Genomic DNA, 11,810 nt, shown 5'->3' on the forward strand with positions numbered 1-11,810 from the left:
TTCAGCAGATGGCCACTGGAGTTTGCAAGCATCTGCTCATTCTCTCTCCTCCTGTCAGTACAGAACCCACTAAAGATAAAGGCTTTCATATAATAATGTTATCTGCCCACCAAGACCATGTTATATCTGGCAAGGACCAGGAAATTGGGTAGTTCTGATGAATGTGATTAAAATAGAGTCAACATATGAAAACATTTTCACTGAATAATAGAGGCTGTATTTTACAAGAGAGAGTAGCAAATGTAAGTTCATGAACTGACTGATGTTTGAACTTAACTAAAGTAACTCGCAAGTTAAAACACATTTGCATTTACAAAATGAGTTCCGATTTAAAAAAATTCCGAACCTGAAAAAAACTTAACTTTCTAGTATATGATTTTTCATATGAAAAACAATCAGACTGAAAATATTAAGCATCTGCTTGGCTCATGAAAAGTAGTTAGTTGTTAGGGTTGGCAACAGTAGAAATAGTATTTCTGCCTCTTAGGGCTTCAAACGTTTTAAAACAAGAGACACAGCAAAAAGTAAGAGTAACATAAGAAAAGCATTTATAAATTACACCTGAGTGGTCTACCCAGTCAGGTGTAAAGATGGTGAGCTAAAAAGTCTCATGGAGAAGAAAACAGGTGAATTCTGAGGGACTGGTTGTGACAGGGATGTAGGAAATAGTAGGCATCATTCATTGTGAAAGTATTGTTAAAAGAAGAATGCAGCCAGAATTCCAGGGGTGAGTTCAGACAGACTGAAGAGACTAGTCTAGTGGCTTTCAATCCTTTTTAAGACATCTACTGGAATATATTTTATTACATTTCATCTTGTTTTAATTTCAAATTTACAGATAAGTTGTTTCATGCTCTTCTCACACTCACCAGTTGTGACAGTTTTCCTTTTTTTACTTTAAAATTCTCTCTTTCTCCCTGTCTCTGAATGTATGGGGCTCTCTCCTGACATATCTCCATGATTCTTATAGCACTTCTTTAATGTCTGGCACTACAGGATGGCCCAAGCATGCATCTCACTTTTTCTGGCTCAGCCCTATTATTGGCTACACTCCTTGTTCCCTTTATATGGACAACAGTTCTTAGAAAACAAAACTGGGCACCAGGTATATTCATACCTTCTACGCCTTACCAGTGAACAGAAGTCGAAAATATGCATATCTCTGTATCTATCTACTGAACTGAAGAGCTCTTATTGGTGTCTCTAATTTTATCCAACACATCAGTACACCTTCTAGATATTTTTTTCTTATTAATATTTTTAACTCCCTTCCAAAAAGGGAGAAATCTGGTCCTCATTACACATTTGCTCAAACTTAGAAAACAGAAGATATTTCAAAATTGGTAACTTATACCACTAAACAACAAATAAAAAGGAAACCTACTAACTAGAGTTCAGTATCTGTTTACCTTTCTTCTTTATTTCTTTGAAATAAAATTTAATTAGAGTGAAATAAGCAAAGCTTAAATGTATAATTTAATGAGTTTTGACAAATGCATATACTGCGAAGACAGAACATTTCCATCGCCTCAGAAAGTTAACATGTGGCTGTTTTTCATCAATACCTTCACCCTCCACAGGGGTAAACAATGTTATAATTGTTTTTTTCCATCATGGATTGGTTTTGCCTGTTTTAGAATATATTACAAATGGAATCATACAGCATATAACTTTTTGAATTGGGTTCATTTGCCAACATTTTTTGTGAGAAGCATCTATTTTTATATGTATTAGTAGTTTGTTTATTTTTATTGATGAGTAGTATTTTGTTATATGACTTTACCACAAAATATTCATGCATTTTCCTATGAACAGACAACAGGGCCACTTCTCATTTTTGAATCTAGTATAAAGCATCTCTGGACATTCTTGCAGCAGACTATTTGTAGACATGGAATTCACTGATCTTGGGTAAATATCTAGGGCAGAATTTCAGAGACAGATATATAACTTCATAATAAACAACCAATCTTTCTTTTTTCAAAAGAGGGTGCATTATTTACATTATCATCAGCATGTGAGAGAACTAGTTCTTCTGAATCCTGACCAACATTTGGTGTTAAAAGGCTTTTAAATTTTAGCCATTCTAGTGAATATCTATAAATTTGACTTCAATTAAAGTTTTCCTTATGAATAATGTTGAACTTTCTTCTCATGTTTATTGCACACTTGTACATCTTTCTTTGTGAAGTATCCAAGTTTTTTACCCATTGTTTTAGATTGTCTTTTTATTGTTGAGTCTTAAGAGTACATTACATATTTTTTATACAGGGCTTTTGTCAACTATAAATTTTGCTTGTTTATTTTATTAAGTTTCCTATTTGCATAAAGTCTGATTTTAATGAAGTCAAATTTATCATGTTTTCTCTTTCTTATTATTCCTTTCTATGTTCTAAGAAAGCTTTGTCTACCTCAGAGTGCATAAAGAATGCACTACTGTTATTTCTAAACTTTTAGGATTTTAACTGTTACATTTTAGTTTTGCTCCATCTCAAATGAATGTTTTTATATGCTATTAGGTGTGATTAAAGTTTATTTATTCCCTATGTGTATCCAGTTGTTGCAGGATCATTTCCTTAAAAGAATTTACCTCCCCACTGAAATGCTTTGGCACCTTTGTCAAAAATTAAAATAATTCTGTATGGAAACACAAAAGACCGCGAATAGCAAAAGCAATCCTTAGAAAGAAAAACGGAGCTGGAGGAATCAGGCTCCCTGACTTCAGACTATACTACAAAGCTACAGTAATCAAGACAGTATGGTACTGGCACAAAAACAGAAAGATAGATCAATGGAATAGGATAGAAAGCCCAGAGATAAACCCACACACATATGGTCACCTTATCTTTGATAAAGGAGGCAAGAATATATAATGGGGAAAAGACAGCCTCTTCAATAAGTGGTGCTGAGAAAACTGGACAGCTACATATAAAAGAATGAAATTAGAACACTCCCTAACACCATACACAAAAATAAAGCCAAATGGATTAAAGACCTAAATGTAAGGCCAGACAGTATAAAACTCTTAGAGGAAAACATAGGCAGAACACTCTATGACATAAATCACGGCAAGATCCTTCTTGACCCACCTCCTAGAGAAATGGAAAAACAAAAATAAACAAATGGGACCTAATGAAACTTCAAAGCTTTTGCACAGCAAAGGAAACCATAAACAAGACGGAAAGACAACCCTCAGAATGGGAGAAAATATTTGTAAATGAAGCAACTGACAAAGGATTAACCTCCAAAATATACAAGCAGCTCATGCAGCTCAATATCATAAAACAAACAACCCAAAAATGGGCAGAAGACCTAAATAGACACTTCTCCAAAGAAGATATACAGATTGCCAACAAACGCATGAAAGGATGCTCAACATCACTAATCATTAGAGAAATGCAAATCAAAACTACAATGAGGTATCATCTCACACCAGTCAGAATGGCCATCATCAGAAAAATCTACAAACAATAAATGCTGGAGAGGCTGTGGAGAAAAGGGAACCCTCCAGCACTGTTGGTGGGAATGTAAATTGATACAGCCACTATGGAGAACAGTATGGAGGTTCCTTAAAAAACTACAAATAGAACTACCATATGACCCAGCAATCCCACTACTGGGCATATACCCTGAGAAAACCATAATTCAAAAAGAGTCATGTACCACAATGTTCATTGCAGCTCTATTTACAATAGCCAGGACATGGAAGCAACCTAAGTGTCCACCGACAGATGAATGGATAAAGAAGATGTGGCACATATATAGAATGGAATATTACTCAGCCATAAAAGGAAACAAAACTGAGTTATTTGTAGTGAGGTGGATGGACCTAGAGTCTGTTATACAGAGTGAAGTAAGTCAGAAAGAGAAAAACAAATACTGTATGCTAATGCAGATATATAGAATCTTAAAAAAAAAAAAAATGGTTCTGGTGAACCTAGGGGCAGGACAGGAATAAAAATGCAGACATAGAGAATGGATTTGAGGACACAGGGAGGGGGAAAGGTAAGCTGGGACGAAGTGAGAGAGTAGCATTGACATATATACACTACCAAATGTGAAACAGATAGCTAGAGGGAAGCAGCTGCATAGCACAGGGAGATCAGCTCAGTGCTTTGTGACCACCTAGAGAGGTCAGATAGGGAGGGTGGGAGGGAAACGCAAGAGGGAGGAGATATGGGGATATATATATACGTATAGCTGATTCACTTTGTTATACAGCAGAAACTAACACACCATTGTAAAGCAATTATACTCCAATAAAGATGTTAAAAAATAATAAAATGGAAAAAAAATTTTAATTAAATTAATTTATAAGTGTTTGTCTCTTCCTGGATTCTTTATTATCTATTGATTTATTCTGTTCTCATCCAATAACACACTGTCTTCATTATGTAGTTATGTTATAATTTAAGTTTCTCAACTTTTGTATATCTGAATGTGTCTTCGTTATGCTTTCATTTTCTAAGAACGTGTCCTGGCCTTTCTCTTGGTTTCCCTGCCCACCCCCCTTTTAATTAGACTGTTCTTCACATCATTATTCCTCTATGTACAATACGTCCTTTTTCTGTAGTTATCTCAATATTTTTCCCTTAGCCTCTGGTTTGCTGTACTTTACATGGTTTTTTTTACTTATCCTTTTGGCAGTTCACTGATCTTCTTTGATCTATAAATTTATTCTTTTCACCAAATTCTAAGAATTATTGGTATTAATTTTTCCATTTTGTTTCTGACCCTTTCAGTCCTCTCATTCTACATTTGAGGGATGCATATGTTAGACTGATATTATCACAAAGGTCATGGATGTAGGTTATTTTTCTCCCTCTCTCTTTCTCTTTTTTTCACTTTTACTTCTGAGTTTGATTTTCAGATTAGGTCATTTCTTTTGACCTTTTTTCAAGAACAAGGGTTATTTATTCTTGAAGCTCCTAACTGGATTGTCATAATCTAGTGAATCATTTTGAGCTTTTCACTTCTACTATTTTCATTTTTAAAACAGGTTTTATAGTAAATGCTTTTGGTTGCTCTAAAAATAAGAAGCACTTCAACGAGGAAAGAAAAAAATGTCCTTCCACGAGGGTCTGTGCTGTATTCTAGGTGTCTTCAGGGCCCCAGGCTCAGGCTGGAACACGGGTCTCTTCACCCGAGTGCAAGGAGGGGGCTAAATTTTGTCCACAGGCCTCAGGACGGTCTTGCCTAGGCTGGGGGCTGAGGCTACAGAGCTTGCAACTGCCAACTGCTAACCCCTGCCTTTTAAGGGATCAGTGGATTGTTGCTGAAAAAGCATGTAGTCCATAATCCAGTCAGACTTCTAGGCGGAAACTTCTAGGAGGCACTTACTATTTTAACACCTCAAGTAGGAAGCAGAGGACTAAGGGCAATGATAAATCCAAGGAGAGGACCCTTGAAGATGATGAAGAGGAGAGAAGGCTCAAGGATAGGAAGGAAGTACTGGGAGCATCTACTCACCTTGTTTGTCATCGCTGTCCTCATGAGCTGGCTGATCTCGCCCAGCACTAGCAGGGGTACCATTTCCTGGACCAACTTTGTCCACGAGATGCTGGCCAGGAGCCAAGTACAGAAGGTCCAGGTGGTGCCCCACAGTGATGTGGTGGAAGTCTATCTGCACCCCGGAGCCGTGGTGTTTGGGTGGCCTCAGGTGGCCTTGATACACGGAATACAGGTTTCAAATATTGATATATTTGAGAGAAGCTTCCTGCAGCAGAAGATGAGCTGAATATCAAAGGCAACGTCAGGATCCCAGTTTCCTATAGGCTTAGGGGCTTCTTTGGAAATGCCCTCCCTGCCCTGGGGATGACAGCAGGGGGCTCAGCCACCCTGTGGTATGTCTTGCGTCTGGCTAGAAAGACTGGAAGTGAAGGAGGAATCAGTGCTTTCAATCGGATTAAAATGGCTCCTCGCGCGATTGCGGACGCCACAAACATGGGAAAAGCAGTCCGCCCTTGTTGCCGGGCCAGCCGTGGCGGGAAGGCACTGCGAGCCAAGGCGATGGCGCCGGCGGCACTGGTGCTGTTCTTGCGATGAGCCGCCGGAGTCGGTGGAAAGAGGCCTCCGCCCAGGGCCCCGCACCGTGCACACCGACGAAATTCACACGGTGGGCAAGAAGCACTCCACCAGCATGTCCTGCTTCTCCAGCACCAGGACAAGCAGATGCCCAAATACCTTCTGGTGGAAATGCATGAACTGGGCACTCCCGACTACGTCGTCGTCCAGACGTCCGCCGAACTCACACGTTGCACTACCCTCTTCTGGGGCCCAGCTCCAGCGTGCGGAGAGGTGTGGCCACAACCGTGTCTTTGAGGAGTCTGCGCGGAAGCCGTGCTGCGTGGGAAGCCGTGCGCATGTCCAGTTCGCCGCAGCCGCCGCCGAGAGCGTCATTGCCACGACTGCGCCAAGAGCAAGCTACTCTCCAAGGAAGAGCAGAAGGGGGTTGCGTTTCTGAGTCAGGCAGTGCTTTTGTCTGCAGGCTGCTGCAGCACATGGAGGCGGTGAGGAAGATCTCCATCACACCAGGGACAAACGCTCCACTAGGCTTTGCTCAGACTCTCCCCAAGAGACCAGCGCCTCTTCACCATGAGCCGCTTTTGGAGCCGATGTGCATGGCCCCGGGCGGCCGTCCCCCTTGGGAGACCACCTCTTTTAACAAGGTCACTTCTGGCGCAGGAGACCCGCAGCTACTACTACAGAGCTTGCAGAGGGTAGGGTGGGAGAACCAGCCATGGGGGTCCAGACTTGCTAGTGCTTACTTGCCCGCTAGCGGGTCATTATTACCACCAAAAGCCTCCAGGACTCACTTCCCTCCAGAGAACAGAGGTGATAAATGTGAGGGACACTTAGGCCTTTCTTCTCCTAGTCAGGGTCTAAGGGTGTCTTTCTGCAAGCCATCATCCTAATGTGTTCTGGGTCCCAGGAATTGGGGGGGAAATAGGGGTAGGTTCTTAGTACTTAGGAGTTGATCTTGTCGTTGGCCTTAGTGTGAAGACATAATTTTATGGTCATGAATTTAGATATAAATGTAATGTGTTAAAATAAGACGACACCCATATGCAAGTAGCCATAGACAATTGGAAATACACACTTTGCATTCATTCATGAGCAGAGAAAGTATGAAGACTGAGAAATAAAACGTGAAGAACTCAGACGTTTAATGAGTAAGAGCAGAAAGCAGAACTGGCTTCCAGGAAGTCAAGGAAAATGTGGGCTTGGAAACAACTATTAGTCTTGCGGTTTGTGAATCCCTGATAGTTCTGATAGTTGAAAGTAAGGAATCTGGAAGATGGGGGAGTTAAGGAAAGAATAAAGAGCATGGAAACGTAGTGATTGTGAGATATTAATCCTTAGATATTAGTCATTTAAAAGGAGGGCTGTAGTTTAAACATCAAATGGCAGCATCAGGGTTGAGTCGTTATCTCTGTGTTAGTTGATTATTTACCTGTTTGATGAAATTAAAAGTTACAAAGGAGAATCAGGAATGAAGCATACAGGGCTCAGTTTGGGCTATAACTGAAAACCTAAGTAGAGAAATTAGTTTTTGGAAGTAGTGCAAATGCTTTTTGGCCTGAGGCTAGAGGGTAGGAGAAAGGAGCTACGAAAGTAGAGAATGAGGACAGACATCACTTTAGATAACTTTGATTTCTCAATAAATTAATATCAGGGAATATGAAACTAAGCAAAGTGGAAAAGTTTTAGAACACATATTGTGGAGGTACAGCCAAAGATGATGGAAGTATTTTCAAAATCTTTCAGGGCCTAATAGATCTTAGTATCATTCACATAGTAAGAGTTCAAAATGTTGATATAGTATATGATATTCATGAGATAAGCATTCTGTTTAAATAAGAACAAAACTAGACCAGCTAATGAATTATCCATAATAAAGAAAGCTGTCCTAGAGGAGAACAGATTTCCATTCTTCTTCCTCCTAATTCTACACTGATGATTTTTAAAACATGCTTACACATAAGTTTATCATCACTTATTATCCAAAGTGATTTTTAAAATCATTTCACTTGAGCATAGTTCCTGCAGAATATATTTTCCTTAATTCCCCTACAACTTTCTTTTTCTTTTCTTGTTAGCTTTTTATTAAGATCCAAATATATATAGCATATGAGGTAAACAAAGTTTAAAGAAATCACCATTCCGATAAAGCATTCTTTTAAAGTCTAACATTCATAAATACAGAATACTGATATATTATGCATTCTAGTAATGATGGACAATATATATAAGTAAAAAACTCTGTACCAACAATCTAGGTTTGTATAATTAAGATATTGTATAATTCAATTCTGCAGAATTTCTTCAAATAAAGGTGCTATAAGCATTCAGTTGTGACAGAGGCATCATCCTTTGTATCAGACCACACAAAGATATCCCAGAATGATATCAACTTAAGTGTACATAAATTTTTTGTAGTCCTTTGAATGTGTAAAGCTGAATCTATGCAAAATGTTCCTCTTCTGCTTAAGAGGATATGACTCTTACACAGATGTAGAGAACAAACGTTATGGACACCAAGGGGGGAAGGTGGTGGGGGTGGGGGTGGTAGTGGGATGAATTGGGAGATTGGGATTGACGTGTATACACTAATATGTATATAATGGATCATTAATAAGAACCTGCTGTATAAAAAAATAAAAGAGGATGTGACTATTTTTGTGTGGTAATAGGACACGTGGATGACCACGGCACAGCCATGAAGAGTTGTAATTTACCCTTCATTTCTTGAGAACAAAGTCCCAGGGATTAAATTTTGAAGGACAAAATTAGTGGAAATCTTTAGAAGAAACAAACAAAAAAAACCCAGCTCAGCTAATGTTATAGTTAACATTGTTCACATTAGTTATTGGGACTGAGAACTTCAAATTAGTTCAATTGAACAACTAGACTTAGATTACATGTTTATCCTGATATTATAAAGCAAAAAATATGAAAATTATATTTCCCTAGTTTTTAATATTTCATTACCTTTCCTATAGGAGTTCCTCAATTTTTCTGCCAAATTCTCTATCCCCCCCCCCAAAAAATTCTGCTATAACATATATTAGAGTTTTTCTTTTTCCTGAATTTCCTTTTATATTTCTTTTTTTTTTCTAAATTTTTAAAAAATTTATTTATTTTATTTATTTAGTTTTGGCTGTGTTGGGTCTTTGTTGCTGCACGCAGGCTTTCTCTAGTTGCCGTGAGCGGGAGCTACTCTTCGTTGCGGTGTGCGGGCTTCTCATTGTCGTGGCTTTTCTTGTTGCAGAGCACGGGCTCTAGGCGCGCGGCTTCAGTAGTTGTGACATGCGGGCTTCAGTAGTTGTGGCTCACAGGCTCTAGAACACAGGCTCTGTAGTTGTGGCACATGGGCTTAGTTGCTCTGTGGCATGTGGGATTTTCCCGGACCAGGGCTCGAACCTGTGTCCCCAGCAATGGCAGGTGGATTCTTAACCACTGCACCACCAGGGAAGCCCTCCTTTTATATTTCTTTTCCTTTGTTTTCTTTTTCTTTCCTCCTACCTTCATTTTGTCTTTTCTTTCTTCCTTAGAAGACCATATTTTCCCCTTTAAATATATTTTCTTTATATTTTTTCTTCACCTCCAAACATTGTCTCTATTACCCATTTTAGCATATTGACTTTGTTACTGTAACTTCATATTAAATGCTTATCTCAAATGTTAGGTGCTCCGTGGCAATTTATATTTAACAGTGAGGCACTGAGAATCAGCTTAGAACTTCCTTCACTACACACCAGCCCCATTGCCACATCACTGATTGATTGGGTCAGGACCAAAGATAAAGAGAATTTTTGGTTGTATTTTCTTTCCAGAAAATAATTTCACCATTTGTTTCTATTATAATATAAGTTTGGTTGTTATCTTTCTAGATGTTGAACTAGAGAATGAGTGCTGGGCATCAAACTACTTAGATCAAATCATCTTAGCTTCTTGCTTTTTCACGGAGTTAGGAATGTGGGCCCTACCTAATTCTTTCCAATGGATAAGCAACAAAGACAATAAAAAGGAGAACTTACTTGTTTTCTTTGGTTATTGGTCAAAAATAAATGTTTTGCAGGCTTTCTCTGCCTTATAAACCTTTAGGTGGTAGCAAGTCATTTAGTTCAGTATAAATTGGCACATGGAATAAAATTGCATTTTATTCCATGTGCCAAAATGGAAATGCAAAATCAGGGCTAGAAAGTTAGAAATAACATGAATGAGTAAATATGTAAATAAAGGGAGATGAGATAATCTCAGTATAACCCAAAGAGGTCTTTTTTTTTTCCTCTTTGTCAGTTTGTGCTTTGGGTGGTAGAATTAAGCTGCCTCACTCATTTCTTTTGATATGAATTCACTTATATTAAACTGAAGGACTTTGAGACTCACAAATGGATTTTTCCAAAAAGACTCCTCCGATTTACATCATGCACTCAGAGTTCAGTTCAGGATCAATGCTTTCATTAGTGGAGAGGCTCTATCACTTTCTGGAAGTAATAGTTCCTGGAATGGTAAAACATTTCACATTTGATATTGGTGGTAAACTAGAATTTATGGCTTATCCTGGTTGGCACTGAGAGCCCCATATTCCCTCTCCAGCCTGACTGTTGCCCTGACCAGAAAGAATATGTTTTCACTGTTTAGCCAAGTTACGTCTGAGATGGTTGCCAGAGGTTAGGAAGCACTTATCTAGCCTTCCTCAGTTTCACACACAAAGAATGAGCAGGTAACATTTACTATGAATAAATCAATAAGACTGATGTACTAGAAATGCTGTTTGAAAAGGGCAGCAGCTTTCTAAAAGCTTTGGAAGCTAACTTTTAACTTTAGAGAGAGAGGTGAAAGTTGAAATTCAGATAGTGGGATTATAACCATTATCCTTTTTTATGTATATAAGAGGAACTATAACTCACTGGGACTTACAGCCACAGTAAGAAATTTTCCAAGAGATGAAAAAGCATGATAATCACTCATTCGTGCTTCAAGACATTTTGTTCATTCTGTTTTTAAAAAAGCTATTTATTTTGTGCAGTGTCCACGCATTGGTCTGGAATTAGAATAAACCTTAATATATGACAATGACTGTAATAGAGCTATGAGAGCAGAAACCATTCCTTATAATTTTGAAATGTGATTCTGTACAGAATCGACTTTCTTTAATAAAATCAGAGAATAAATAGTAGACATTTCTACCCCATAACATATTATTTCCTGATTAAATAATAATCACAAGGTACGTTTTGGTAAGGATATTTATGAAAGCAATAATTTGTGACAGTGATGATACTTTTTGGTTTACAGCCCTTAAAGAGGTACTGGAATTTTGACTTCAAAAAAGCATTTTGGGGAATGCAATGTTTGTAGCTATAAATAAGAAGAAGAAATTGCAGAATACAAAATAACACCTGTGGAACATTTTTGAAGTATTTTACAGGGAAATGATCTATTTCTAGAATCAATGAAATAGTGGTACTGCAGGTAATAGAGCTAATCCATTTTTAAAAATCATGTTTAGAAGATAAGGAGTATAGAGATACTGGTTGCTAAGGCTTACCACAGCTCCCCCAAAACGTTTATTCTTCTACATCGAACTTTGCAAGCGTTCCCCCAAAACTAGGCAAACAGCATTTGATTTCAGGCTGCTTTATTCCTTAAGCAGATAAGAGGTATATTTGAAGCCTCTCTGTTTCTTTGGTAGATTGATTTTCACCATAAGATAATTCTAAGGGCTTGAAAATGTATGTTTTATTTTCTGGTTTATTCCATACAGAAGAGGTAATAGTAACAGAGTTAGTAGAGAAAACAGG

The 11,810-nt window shown here is 38.2% G+C and overlaps 1 pseudogene; it reads left to right on the forward strand.

Moving 5' to 3' along the window:
- Positions 1–6,045, forward strand: part of LOC103085867 (paraplegin pseudogene) — a 47,542-nt pseudogene extending 41,497 nt beyond the window's left edge.
- The last annotated feature ends 5,765 nt before the right edge of the window (positions 6,046–11,810 follow it).

Source organism: Lipotes vexillifer, unplaced genomic scaffold (assembly GCF_000442215.2).
Source record: "Lipotes vexillifer unplaced genomic scaffold, Lipotes_vexillifer_v1.1 scaffold896, whole genome shotgun sequence".
In the NCBI taxonomy this organism is placed as follows: domain Eukaryota; kingdom Metazoa; phylum Chordata; class Mammalia; order Artiodactyla; family Lipotidae; genus Lipotes; species Lipotes vexillifer.